Raw genomic sequence first — 12,735 nt, 5'->3', positions numbered from 1 at the left:
CTTTAAAACCTTCCTCTCAGAATGGAACATCTCCCACTCCACTGGCATTCCTTATAACCCTCGAGGACAAGCCATTGTGGAAAGACAAAACCGTACCCTCAAAGACCAATTACAAAAACAAAAGGGGGAATCCCTTCCCCCACATGATCAACTCAAAAGGGCACTGTTCACCCTTAATATTTTAAATTTTTCAAAATACGATCATTTGACAGCGTTCCAAAGACACTGGTCCGCCATAACCTCTTATACCTCAATATCGGTCAGATGGAAACACCCCCTGACTGAGTATTGGAGGGGACCTTACCCCTTCCTCACTACAGGTAGAGGGTTTGGATGCATATTCCCCCCGGAAGAAAAGAAGCCTATTTGGGTGCCCGCACGAGACATCAAATACCTCCCAGCCCCAGAAAACAACAATAACCCAGACCCAGAGAGCCCACAACTCTCTGAGGAGGTAATGCTCCCAGAACCGTCCCTACATCACAAGGAAAACCTGGGCCTTGCCCATGCTCCACATTCCATCCCTCACTCCACACTGCTTGCTACACAGACACCACCCAACAATGCTCTTTTGATAACAAAACATACTGGTACACAAAGCGGGGGACAAACTCACCCAGCGATACGGGGGCCGGCAGCAACTCGATGCCATCCCCTTGTTATGGCACCCCAGGGCAGGATGTCTGCTTCAACTCCGTGGCGCCCATAGGAGTATCTGATGGGGGCGCGCCCCAAGATCAAACCTGCAATGCAATTGTATCGCGCAGGATTGAAATTATGATCAAAAGCCAATAACCTCCTGTCTATCACCCCCTAATCTTACCTGAGAACCGGGGAGTGCTACAGCTTGACCCCGAAACCAAAAGTATTCTAAACACTGTCTTCGCTCTCATAAACTCCTCCAACCCCTCTCTCGCCCAGAACTGCTGGCTATGCCTTAAGAATGGGCCTCTTCTGGCCCAGGCCATTTTAGTCAACAATATTTCATTATCCCTACTCCACTCATCACCGCCCCGACCCAACATATATATTTCCCCCCTCTCCCCTAATACCTCCTATCTTTGGGCGCCACCCCTTGCTGATAATTCCTCTAACCTAGATCTCGGACGCATTGACGATGTTTTCTGCAGTAATAACTGCCGAAAAGGGAGGCATCTGCTTGTTTTTGCAGGAGGAATGCTGCTTCTATGCCAACAAATCGGGCATAGTTCAAGATAAAATTAGAAAACTACAAGAAGACCTGGAAAAGAGGCGTCGCGAGATGTGGAACAGTCCGTTCGGGACCGGCTTCGGTGGCCTTCTTCCATACTTCCCCCCTCTTCTGGGCCCCCTCTTTATTCTGCTCCTTGTCGTTTCCTTTGGCTCCTGCCTTATCAATAAGCTAACTCAATTTATACAAAAAAGGATGGAAGCCATTCAGTTAATGAATATTCAAGTACATTACCAGAGACTGGCCACCCATGATGAAGAAATCTATCATTAATCTTTATTGGCCAATGACGGGTAAGACCCCATATCGGTTGGGGCAACCTAAGACAGGCCTTAAAGGAGATGCCCCCCGTAGCAGCATGATATTCAGTGACGGGTAAGACCAATGAGAGACGCAGAGCAACCTAAGACAGAGGACATACCTATGCTGTATGACCCTCAATGACGGGTAAGCCTGTTGTCTTGTCACTGGCAACCTAAGACAGAAGTCATGCCTACAAAAACAAAAGGGGGAAATATAAGGTACATAACTAGAGGTGCCTCCACAGGGTGTGGCCCAGAATAAAGATGGCGCCGGCTTGCCGTCTCTTCCGGCCAACAAGGCGCCAATTTCACAGTTTTGGTTCCTGAAACCTATGGCACTTCCTCCTCTCGCCCGATCTTATTGGCTCTTCCCCCTCTGTCCTCACTTCCCTTCTGCTGCTCTATATAAGGTGTACCCCCGCACAATAAAGTGAGATCCTGCTTTGACAGATCCCCCGAGCCTGGTGTCGTCCGTTGGTGCGTCCGGGTTCGCGACACTCGCCATCCCACTCAGCCCCGGGAAGGGGCCTCTGGCTGGTCCGGTGGCCTCCACCCCTCCGAGGGAACCCCAACAAATAATATAACTAGAGCTTAAAATATAAATATCCTAGGGTATTTATGAATCCATTCAATTTAGAAAGCTGTGTTGCTTTATACTGAATAAAAATCTGAAACCTTCATGATTCAGTAGCTACCCTTGAGGGTAGCAGCATATGCAGTCTATGCTTACTGTGCAATAGTATTACTGTTTTTTGTTGGTTTTATTTGTTTGTTTTCTTTTTTTGAGATCTCTCTCTCCCTCCAACACATTTTTTGACTGAGATATTGCTTTCCATGGAAGGAAAAATACTTACTGCTAAAGAAAATGTAGCTCTTCACAACTTACCAAGTAAAGAAATAAGCTATTAAAATTAAATAACATATTTGAAAGAAAAATTAAAAGACTGTCAACAGAAGTAGATTGCTTTTATAAAGCTACTTCAGTCCTGAAAAATATTATTAGATAAGACCTTAATGACTATGACTGGTGTTCCTAATTAAATTTGAGTGAACCCACTTAATCTTAATGTTTAATGATCCTTTACTTGTTCCTTTCATTCTTGTAAAAAGTAGTAGGTCTGGGAGTAGACATTTATGATTATTCAAAAGAAAAAAACCAAGGTATTAACTGATAAAGTTGTTTGTAGAAGTGAAACTCCTTTCCTTAATATTTGAGATTTACTCTAGGATATAAATCATGTTTTCAATTACCAAAAGTAAACCACTCTACTGCTATGAGATTGAGAAGACAGTCTTCCAAAGTTGTTGTTATTGTTTTCCTGCAGCACTTGGGTAAGAATTATTTTTAACATTGGCACATACAGTTAATGGGACTGGAAAATTCTGAATATGCTACGCAGATCAATTGGAGATCCAGGGATAAATTGATAGTGTGGTCTTGAAGGCAGTGTGGAAGCAGAAGTCTTTACTCTCTTGGGGGACTTCAGTCTCTTCTTTTAAAGGTCTCAACTGATTAGATGAGGCACACGCACATTATTGAAAGTAATCTGCTTTATTCAAAGTATACCTATTTGAATGTTAACCACATTTTAAAAAATAGCTTTGCTGCAACATCTTGGTGTTTGATTAACTGGGTACTGTAGCCCAGCCAAGATGACACATAAAATTAACCATTACAATGACTGTTCTTATTTTAAGCCAATTTGGTTAGGACTTCTAATGCTTTCAAAAGCATGTTAACAAGAGAAACTGAAGGAAAAAGCAAGAATAAAAATGGATGAGCAAATATGAAACAAACAAAAAAAATGAGCTTACTAGTGATATGCAGTCTGTCACAATATCCCCTGTATTATGTTTCTGTGAATTTCATAAGACTGTAGCTTTCTTCTTCAACTTAATGTGCAACTGTAAAAATTCCATATACCCAAAACTAGAAAAACAAAACTCTTTGTCTCATATTTATAAGTGTAGTTCTATGAATTTAGGAAAGGAACTGGTTCAACTCATCCTGAGTTTTAGCTCTCATATTAAAACATCTAACAAATTTTATATGGCTTGACCAAGGTAGAAGATAGACATAGGCAAGAATGATCATGTGGGGATTTTAATCCACTAGATCCATGTTCTGTACACTTCTTTTTTCAGATTTAATTTTTGAAATATTAAATAATACTGATTCAGTTTATGGGAAATTCCCTACATCAGACCTTGATGCTACAAGATGAATAAAATCTATTCTATAATGAAATATCTAAACCATGGTTCCTTTTGAAACTATGACCTCAGGATAATGCAGGTTTTATCTTTCAAGTATGAATATTCATTATTGCCAACAGTATCTTTTCTATACATACAGTCATATTTTGCTTAGAAAGCTGAATTTTGTAGATAATACATATGATTCAAGAAATAGTTTCTGAATATATTAACATGAATATTTGTCTCTGATTTTCTGATTACTAAATTGATTTCTTTTTATTTATTCCTACTATAAATGTCTCCCTTTTCCAACAAAAACTCATAGAACATATGTTAAGGTCACTTAAAATGGCATGACATTTTTTCTTCAAATTCCATAAAGCTATAAATCTAAGGATCTAAATGGAATGTTAATGTTAAAAGAATATCATATACAGTCTAATTTCAAGTATTTCTCTTATGTGTCTTTGTTCTAGAACATAGCTATTTCTGGACAAAAACAAAGAACATTTCTGCAAACAAGCAGCAAGAGTTTGGATTTCCTGTGAGGATTCCCTATTCTATTCATGAAAACCTATGAATTATACTTCTAAATTATATTGTTAAAAGAATATTATTAGAAGTTACTTCATCCTACATTTGTCCTGTGTTCAAAAAATAGTCACAAATTAAACTCCTTATTTGAATGACAACTCAAGTGTTCTTTTGTCAACCAGGATCTTCTGAAGGCAGAGGGATAGAGGCTTTCTATGATGCATTATACACATAAAAGACCTTATGCAAGTTTGACATAACAGGTCAAAGTAAAAATATGCCATTTTCTTTCTATAGGTAGATTTTTACATTAAGGCAACTTTATTGTTCCTGGAAAAAATATTTTATTTTTTAAGAATTTTTATTTATTTATTTGACAGAGAGAGAGAGAGCACAAGCAGGCAGAGTAGCAGGCAGAAGGAGAAGGAGAAGCAGGCTTCCCCTTGAGCAAGAAGCCAGATGTGGGGTTTGATCCCAGGACCAAGACCTGAGCCAAAGCCACTTGCCTAACCAACTGAACCACCCAGGTGCCCCTGTTTCTGGAAATATTTTAATTAAGAAATCTTAATAACCTTCTTAACTCCTTTTGAAAGTAATACGATATTGGCATAGCAGAGAAAATCATAGCCCAATTATCATCACTTAACATTTCCTGAGCTAAATGTTTCACAGAGAAGGAAGGTTCTTGTTTGTAAGGGAGGTCCTTACCAATATGCAAATTCTATGCTGTAAATTTCCCGCAAGTGCTGACTACTTGGTCTTTTAATGTATAGCTACTCACCATCTATCACAATTATTCTTACTTATATAATATAACCAATCCTCTTTTTGCAGCTGAAGTAACTTGAAGTTAAATAACTTGTTCTGGATGAAACATCAATTTGACAAAGGTCTAAAATTAGATTTTGGCATGCCTAAGTTTCATTAGGTTGTATTTTATTTTCAAAGGCTTTCTTATATTTACTCAAGTGTGAAACATGCTATAAAATTTCAGACTTTCAATTCAGTCTAAGCCAGACACTCTTATCCTTGGCCTATGGGCTTCTAGTAATATTGAGATAAAACAGTTTGTAATGTCACTGATTACAAAACATCAGTTTCCACTTTGAATTTTTAGGTAGTATGATTCCTTCGTTATATGAGGGAATAAACAACTGCATTCAGCAACATGCTTGAGTCAAGTCAGTTGCATAACTGGCAGGCTGAAAAAGAGATTCTAAGTTCACGTGTACATCCTGTGTGCATTAAAAATCTGGCACCAGCACTACAGAGAGTAAACGAAAAACATGACCTGAGACCAACTTTACCCTTATATAAAATCAGATGGGAAGTATATCTCAGAGGATAGTAGACTCTCCCCATGAAACTAGAATAGCTGCTCAGTGGGAGGGAACTGGAAAACAGAGATGGACCAAACAGATTTATTCCACTATCCCTTTACTCTCAGCAGCAATCTCCATTCTGTGCTACAGAAACATCTTAAAAACTTAACAGCAATAACCATGGCATCTATTACCATATTCATTATTATTACTTTTGTATCTTTTAAATATCTTATAATCAGACCTTGAGAGAAATCAACATACATTAAAATTTTAATAGAAATGTCCTGAGAAATAAAATTGGTTGCCCACATGTATGAACACAGAGCCAAAGACCAGAGTAAAATAATTTAAGCCTCTCTTCATCTCCATTCTTTGTCACTTAAAATTTACTAAGATAATTAAAACCAACAGTAGGTAGTAAAATTCCAGAACTGGCAATGAACAAAGGTAAACCACTGATATGGAGAACAAATAAGAAACATTTATCCAGGATTTCAGAGGAACAAGACTATGGATTTGAACGTATGAAACAGAAGATAATAACTTAGATGCATTTAAAACTGAACTGAAAAAGGGGAGCATAATTATCCATGGAATGAATTAAAGGAAACCTACAGCTCTATACATGTTGACACAATTTGAAATTAAAATTCTACAGAAATTATCCTACAAGAATTCATGCTGAAAAAAATAATCAAGATAACCAACTTTCAGATTTTTTTATCCATAGAATAAATCAGAAGAAAATGATGCAACTTGTACATAGAGGAAAAGTTTATGACACAAGGAATTTATTTCCACATAAATTTCCATTTATAAAAGCAGGAGAAAGATGTCATCATATATTTTAGTGGTCAGAAGCTAGAAAAAAGAAGTGTCTTTCACAACAATATTAATCAAAGTTGTTCCTCAAATAACAATAAGATAAATCAAAATAGAAATCCAAGGAGAAAATTTTTACTATCCAGGAACTGCCAGTGAGAACTAAAATTTGTTAAATAAAAATTATGTAAACAACTGTAATATAGGACTAGAAATTTTTGTAAGAAGAGATATTTATTTTAAAATAATAATTTCATAAACAGAACTTCTAAATTATTTAGTTTCTCCTTTAAACTTTACCTACAATTAAATGCACACATTAATTAATGAATTCTAATAAATATATAAACCTGTTGAATCTCTACTTCAAGTGTTATTTTTTTTTAAGTATATTTGTTTATTTGAGAGAGAGAGAGCAGGGAGAAGGGTAGAGGGAAAGAGAGAATCTCAGGCAGATTCTTGCACCTGTTAAGTGTAACTGAGCGCAGAGCCTAATATGGGGCTGGATCCCAGGACCTTAGACCATGATCTGAGCAATGACCTGAGCAAAGATCAAGAGTCGGATGCTTGACTCTTGAGCCACCCAGGTACCCCTCACTCCAAGCATTATATAGAAATTTTTTTCACAGCAGAAATTACTCTTGTGTATTTCCAGGATATCCTCATCCATTAACAATCAAATTTCCAATTTTTCCATAATGGATTACTGTTGCCTGATTTTGAAATCTATATAGATAGAATCATGTACTAGGTACTCTTTTTGTTTCTGTGAAATTCATGCACACCATTGCATGTTTTCTCTTTATTGCTTACTGTAACAAAACACTTTGCCCAATTCTCTTGCTGATAAGCAATTTTTCTTTTTTGTTGGTTGTGAATATTGTTCCATACCCTCACCAAATTTTGATTATGCAGCTTTTGTTTTGTTTTTAAAATTTTAGCCATTCTAGTGAAAATGAATTTATACCTAATTGAGGTTTTAATTTACTTCTAAAAACTATTAATTTTGAGTAACTTTGTACGTGCTTACTGGGCATTATATATCTTCTTGGTCTATATATCTTAAATATTTTTTTATTAAGTTGCTGATGTTTTGTATTGATTTTTATAAAATAAGTCTTTTTCCAGATATGTATATTGCAACTATGTTTTTGTACTCCTTAGCTTACATTTCATTTTCTTGATAGTGTCTTTTGTGAAAGCAGTTTTTAATTTGATGAAGTACAATTAACCATTTTCATTATCTTTTGTGATTTTCTGTTTTTATCCTAACCAGGAAATCTTTGCTTATCACATGGTCATGAAAATATTGTCAAATGTTTTCTTTTACTTTACAGTTTTATCTTTTATATTCAAGTCTTAAATTAGTTATCAAGGTTATTAATTTTTTCATGTATTTATTCATTTGTTAATAGTGTTACTGAAAAGACTGTACTTTCCACCTTTGCATTGCCCTGATATATTTGTTGAAAATCAATAGACCGTGCATGTATAGTCTATTTAAGACTATCTATTTGGTTCTATTCACGCTTAATGCGTGTATTAACTTATGTCAATGCACTGTTTTGATTACTATAGTTTTATAGAAGGTCTTGAAATCAAGCAAGGTTATATCAGTGTTATAACTATATTTGTTATATTTCTACCAAAAGTACTCTGGGAAATTTGATTGTTATTATCTTGAATCTGTACACCAGTTTCTGTAGAACTGATACATTAACAGCATTGTTCTCCTAATTCATGAAATGCTCTATATAGTACATCTGTTTTGTCTTTCTTTAATTTCCTTTGGCAATATTTTATAGTTTATTTATGCAGAGATAGACATACAGCAGAGTAAACATATTTCACGGTTTTTGCTAAACTTCTTCCTATATGTTTTTAAAGTTTACATGAATGATATTTTAACATTTTATTTCATTATTTGATTTTTTTAGAATGTAGAAATGCAATTGGCCCTCAATAAAATCACTTTTTTTTAAAAAAAGATTATTTAGTTATTTATTTATTTGACAGAGAGAAATCACAAGTAGATGGAGAGGCAGGCAGAGAGAGAGAGAGAGGGAAGCAGGCTCCCTGCTGAGCAGAGAGCCCGATGCGGGACTCGATCCCAGGACCCTGAGATCATGACCTAAGCCGAAGACAGCGGCTTAACCCACTGAGCCACCCAGGCGCCCAATAAAATCACTTTTGATATATACTTATTTTTAATTTCATCAAGATCTTCTGAGGATACTTTAAAGCAGAATACTTATAACTTCTTTTTCTTGCCTTTTTGAGCTGGCTAAAACCTCCATTACAATGTTGAATATAAGCAGTGAGAGTGAATATTCCAGTCTTGTTCCCAATTTTAAGGAGAATACATTCATCATTAGTTATGATATTAGCTGCAGTTTTGTCAAATCCCTTTTCAGATTGATGGACTTCCTATTTATTACGCTTTATTTTTATTATTGCTGAAATTAATTTTTTATCATAAATATTTGCTGGATGTTGTTAAAAGCTTTCTTCTGTATTTGGTGGTATCATCTTTTTCTCTTCTACTTTGTTAATGTGACTTACTGATTGATTAATTTTTGAATGTTAAACTAAATGGCCATCCCTTGAATAAAACCCATTTGATTATTATATACTATGAATGGAATCCAGTTCCTGGTAGTATCTCTGTACTTTGGCCACTTCTCCCTAAGGTACAAAATATAACTCTATCTAATGACTTTGGAATGGAAAATATTAAGTGTTGCTCAGCTACATTTTCCCAAATTTTTATCGATATACAGATGACATTTTGGCCCATAAGTACCTACTCTTTCTCAATTCATTTACTCTTAGAAGAAAAAGGAATATGGTATTCAGTGAACCCCTTAGATATTCCCATGAAATACTATTTTTATCAGAATTCAGTGGGACAAAAAAAGGAATCTCTAGCCAAATTAGACAGGTAGAATTGGGCTTGATGGTACCAATTCTGATGAATTGGATTATCAATACAGATTGAATCTGGCAGTGAAAGAAAATAGAATCTTCTAAGAGGTCTTGTATTTAATTTGTACAGTAGCAGAAATTTCATCTGATTATTCACTGGTTTTCAATTAAAAGATGGAAAATGAAATAAAAATGTCTCTGGCTTATAAAATGAACACAATTTTGTAATTATTATCATGTTATTTGTCTAAAATTAAGCAAAGAATACTCATTGCAGTTATTTTGGAAATTTGCATACCTGAAACATAGACTATGGGCCTTTACTTTTTTGTCTCATATCTATTTTTAAAGGCACATATGCACAACTATTTTATCCATTTAAATGTCATTTTTAATTATAGTGCAATAAGGCTAACTACAGTTTTAAAATGAAGACATGGGTGGGTATAGATTGAATACAAAAGAGGAGTGGAATTGAGTTCCTTACTCTGCTTTTTTTTACTTAGGCCTCATGAATGTAGGATAATTAGATACTAATTTTATTTGAATTCTACATTATGTTTCCCTGACTTCATTATGTTCTACAATCACAAAAGAATACTTAAAATTTAAAACAAAACAAAAGAAAAGATAAACTTTGTGCCTGCTTGACAAATGTGTTTTTTTTTCCTTAGAAAATTAGAAGTATGTATATGTGCAGTTTGGTTTGTTTTTTTGTTTGTTTGTTTTGGTAACTGTGTGTTTAAGGAGAGCATATCTCCTTTTTTATAGTCTGAATGATATATCATAAGCAGTCTTAACTATTTTGTAATTGCCTGAGTGGACTTTGCCTTTGCTAGTGTCCTCATGATCACCTACTTTTTCATCATCATGATGATCCTTACTATCCTTAAGTTAGAAAGTGAGTCTTCTTCAATGTGTCCCTTCCTTTGGAATAATTCCTCACATGAGATAGTTGTTTAATGAATAATTAAATGACCAAGTGAATTATTTTTGTTCTTGATGGACTTTTACCATGGTAAATTGTCAGAAAGATTAGGAAAGGGGGTTATTGGGGTGCCTGGGTGGCTCAGTGGGTTAAGCCTCCGCCTTCGGCTCAGGTCATAATTCCAGGGTCCTGGTATCGAGCCCCACATTGGGCTCTCTGCTCAGCGGGGAGCTTGCTTCCTCCTCTCTCTCTGCCTGCTTATCTGCCTACTTTTTTTTTCTTAAAAAAAAAAAGGAAAGGGGTCATTGTATCATTTATAAATACTTTAAAATTCATATAATTATATTGGTCTGTATGATGAAGATATTTGATTATCTCCCTTTAGAAAAAGTTTGAGATCAAGGGACCACAACTTCTTTAGTTGTCTATCTTCTTTTATTTCAGGAGGAAATTTTCCTTGAGAGCTTCCAGGATGCTCATGTGTTTGTTTTGTTTTGTTTTGTTGTTTCAAGATTTTGTATCACAGAAAAAGAGCACCAGCAGAGGGAAAGGGTAGAAGGAGAGGGAGAGACTCCCTGCTGAGAAGGAAACCCACCCCAGGACTTGATCCCAGGACCTGATCCCAGGACCTCAGGATCATGCCCTCAGCCAAAGGTGGACGCTTAACCAACTGAGCCCCTAGGTGTCCCATAATGCTCACGTCTTCCATCTCACTGACCACTGCTTGCTTCATGTGTGTTGATGATTACAAGGAAGGCTCAGAAAATGAGTTCCAAGAAAAAGAAAATGGAATTATTATGGCTGAGTAAATATATGGCCCTCTTTCTGAGACTGTTGCTTTCCTTTCTTAGGTCTGCACCACAAAGAATGCTTTTTCTGGATTCTTAATGGTCTTTTCTCTGAGTGCATGTCGAGGCCCAGAAGAGTCTATAGAGAAGAACATTCAAATGGCTTCAAACTCTAAATCCATAGCTCTCAAGCCCTCTATAACTCTGGCTAGTGCATACTTAGTGAATTATTTCAAAACTCTAGCTCAATTCTTCTAACTAATATCTGTCTGTATCTGCTCAAGTCGAGCGAATGCTCAGTTCTCCTCTCTCCTTGCAGGTCTGTCTCTATGGATTTTGGACTAACTCGCTGCTCTATAACCTTCACTTTCTCATAAGTTCAATGAAATTCCTATGACCTTAGTGTCAAGAAAATCTAGGAGCTAGCAATGTACATGGCTATTTTGTTGTAAGACTAGAAATAATCACTCTTTCTAGTTTTACATTCCAAGCAGAAACTGGAAGTCTATGTCTTTAAATTTTTCTTTTATATTGAACACCATGATTGTATGTTGTAGGGATGCCAGATTCTGTTACCTTTCTCAATAGCGTGTGTGTGTGTGTGTGTGTGTGTGTGTGTGTTTCTGATTATTACTTCTATAGCTGTGAAGGCTTACTTCATGTGTAGGCTTACATTTTTTATTAGGGACAGATCTGTGAAAAATCCAAGGTATGTTCTAAACCTCTATAACTTGTTGAAATTCAAATTGCCATTTCTGCCTTCCTTGTGAATTTTGTTTGAGCTTGGTTATGAGCTCTTTTATGGCAGATCTTGAGTATTTTACCAGCTGCTATTTATAATTGAGGACTACATGATCCTTAATTATAAATAGCATCTGGTGTCTCATTTCGTGTCCACGGTACTAATGGGTTTCTTGAGTGATTGATCTTTGTTTTCCGTACACAATTTCTTAGAAACCATATTCTAGAAAACTTCGTGTAGATTTGTGTGTGGAGCCATCCCTTAGTCAAGAAGTCTTAGAGGACCCCCATATAGACTTCTGAGGCTATTTTCTGCATAGCTCTCTCTTCACTGCACTGCTACATGCATTCTAGCTGCTTTGGCCGACTCGGATATTGATATGTCTTGTCCTTAGCCCAGCTCCACCACTTTGTTCTGCTTGAAGAGCATCTTGCTGTAAGTCAGGAAGGTGTCTCCAGACAAACACCTAAGGTGATGATGAAGCTCTTTTAACATTTTTCCTTCTCTCAGGGATCATAATCCTCCACAGCCTATTATTCAACTTACCCATAATAATACCTCTAGCAAACATTATTATATTAATGGATCTTGGAAAATATTCTCTTTGGGATATGAAACAAGATCAAGTTTTTCTTGATCCCTATTGTCGTTTTGCTAAATGTCACAGCCAGTAAATAAAGCCAGAAAAATAAATATATTGTATATGTACCAGAAAGAAAGGAATATAATCATTCATTATTTTCAAAGTTAATAAGACCTTATAGTTCAATATAGAATTTATTTATAATTCTATAGATCTAGGTGGCAAAAACTTCAAACTTTGCTAATATAAAAGCTACTATGTAACTAAAGATAAATCTAAAGCTAAATTTACAGGTTCTTTTATTTAAAAATATATACATAAATCATATTGATTTATACATACATATTGGTATATTGTAGACTCTGTATCACAAGTAT

The 12,735-nt window shown here is 35.8% G+C and overlaps 1 pseudogene; it reads left to right on the top strand.

Moving 5' to 3' along the window:
• The first annotated feature begins 1,496 nt into the window (after positions 1–1,496).
• Positions 1,497–12,735, top strand: part of LOC131834619 (high mobility group protein B1-like) — a 105,546-nt pseudogene continuing 94,307 nt past the window's right edge.

This window comes from Mustela lutreola, chromosome 6 (genome assembly GCF_030435805.1).
Source record: "Mustela lutreola isolate mMusLut2 chromosome 6, mMusLut2.pri, whole genome shotgun sequence".
In the NCBI taxonomy this organism is placed as follows: domain Eukaryota; kingdom Metazoa; phylum Chordata; class Mammalia; order Carnivora; family Mustelidae; genus Mustela; species Mustela lutreola.
Note: the sequence above shows the minus strand (reverse complement) of the source record. Positions and strands in the feature narration are given on the sequence as shown.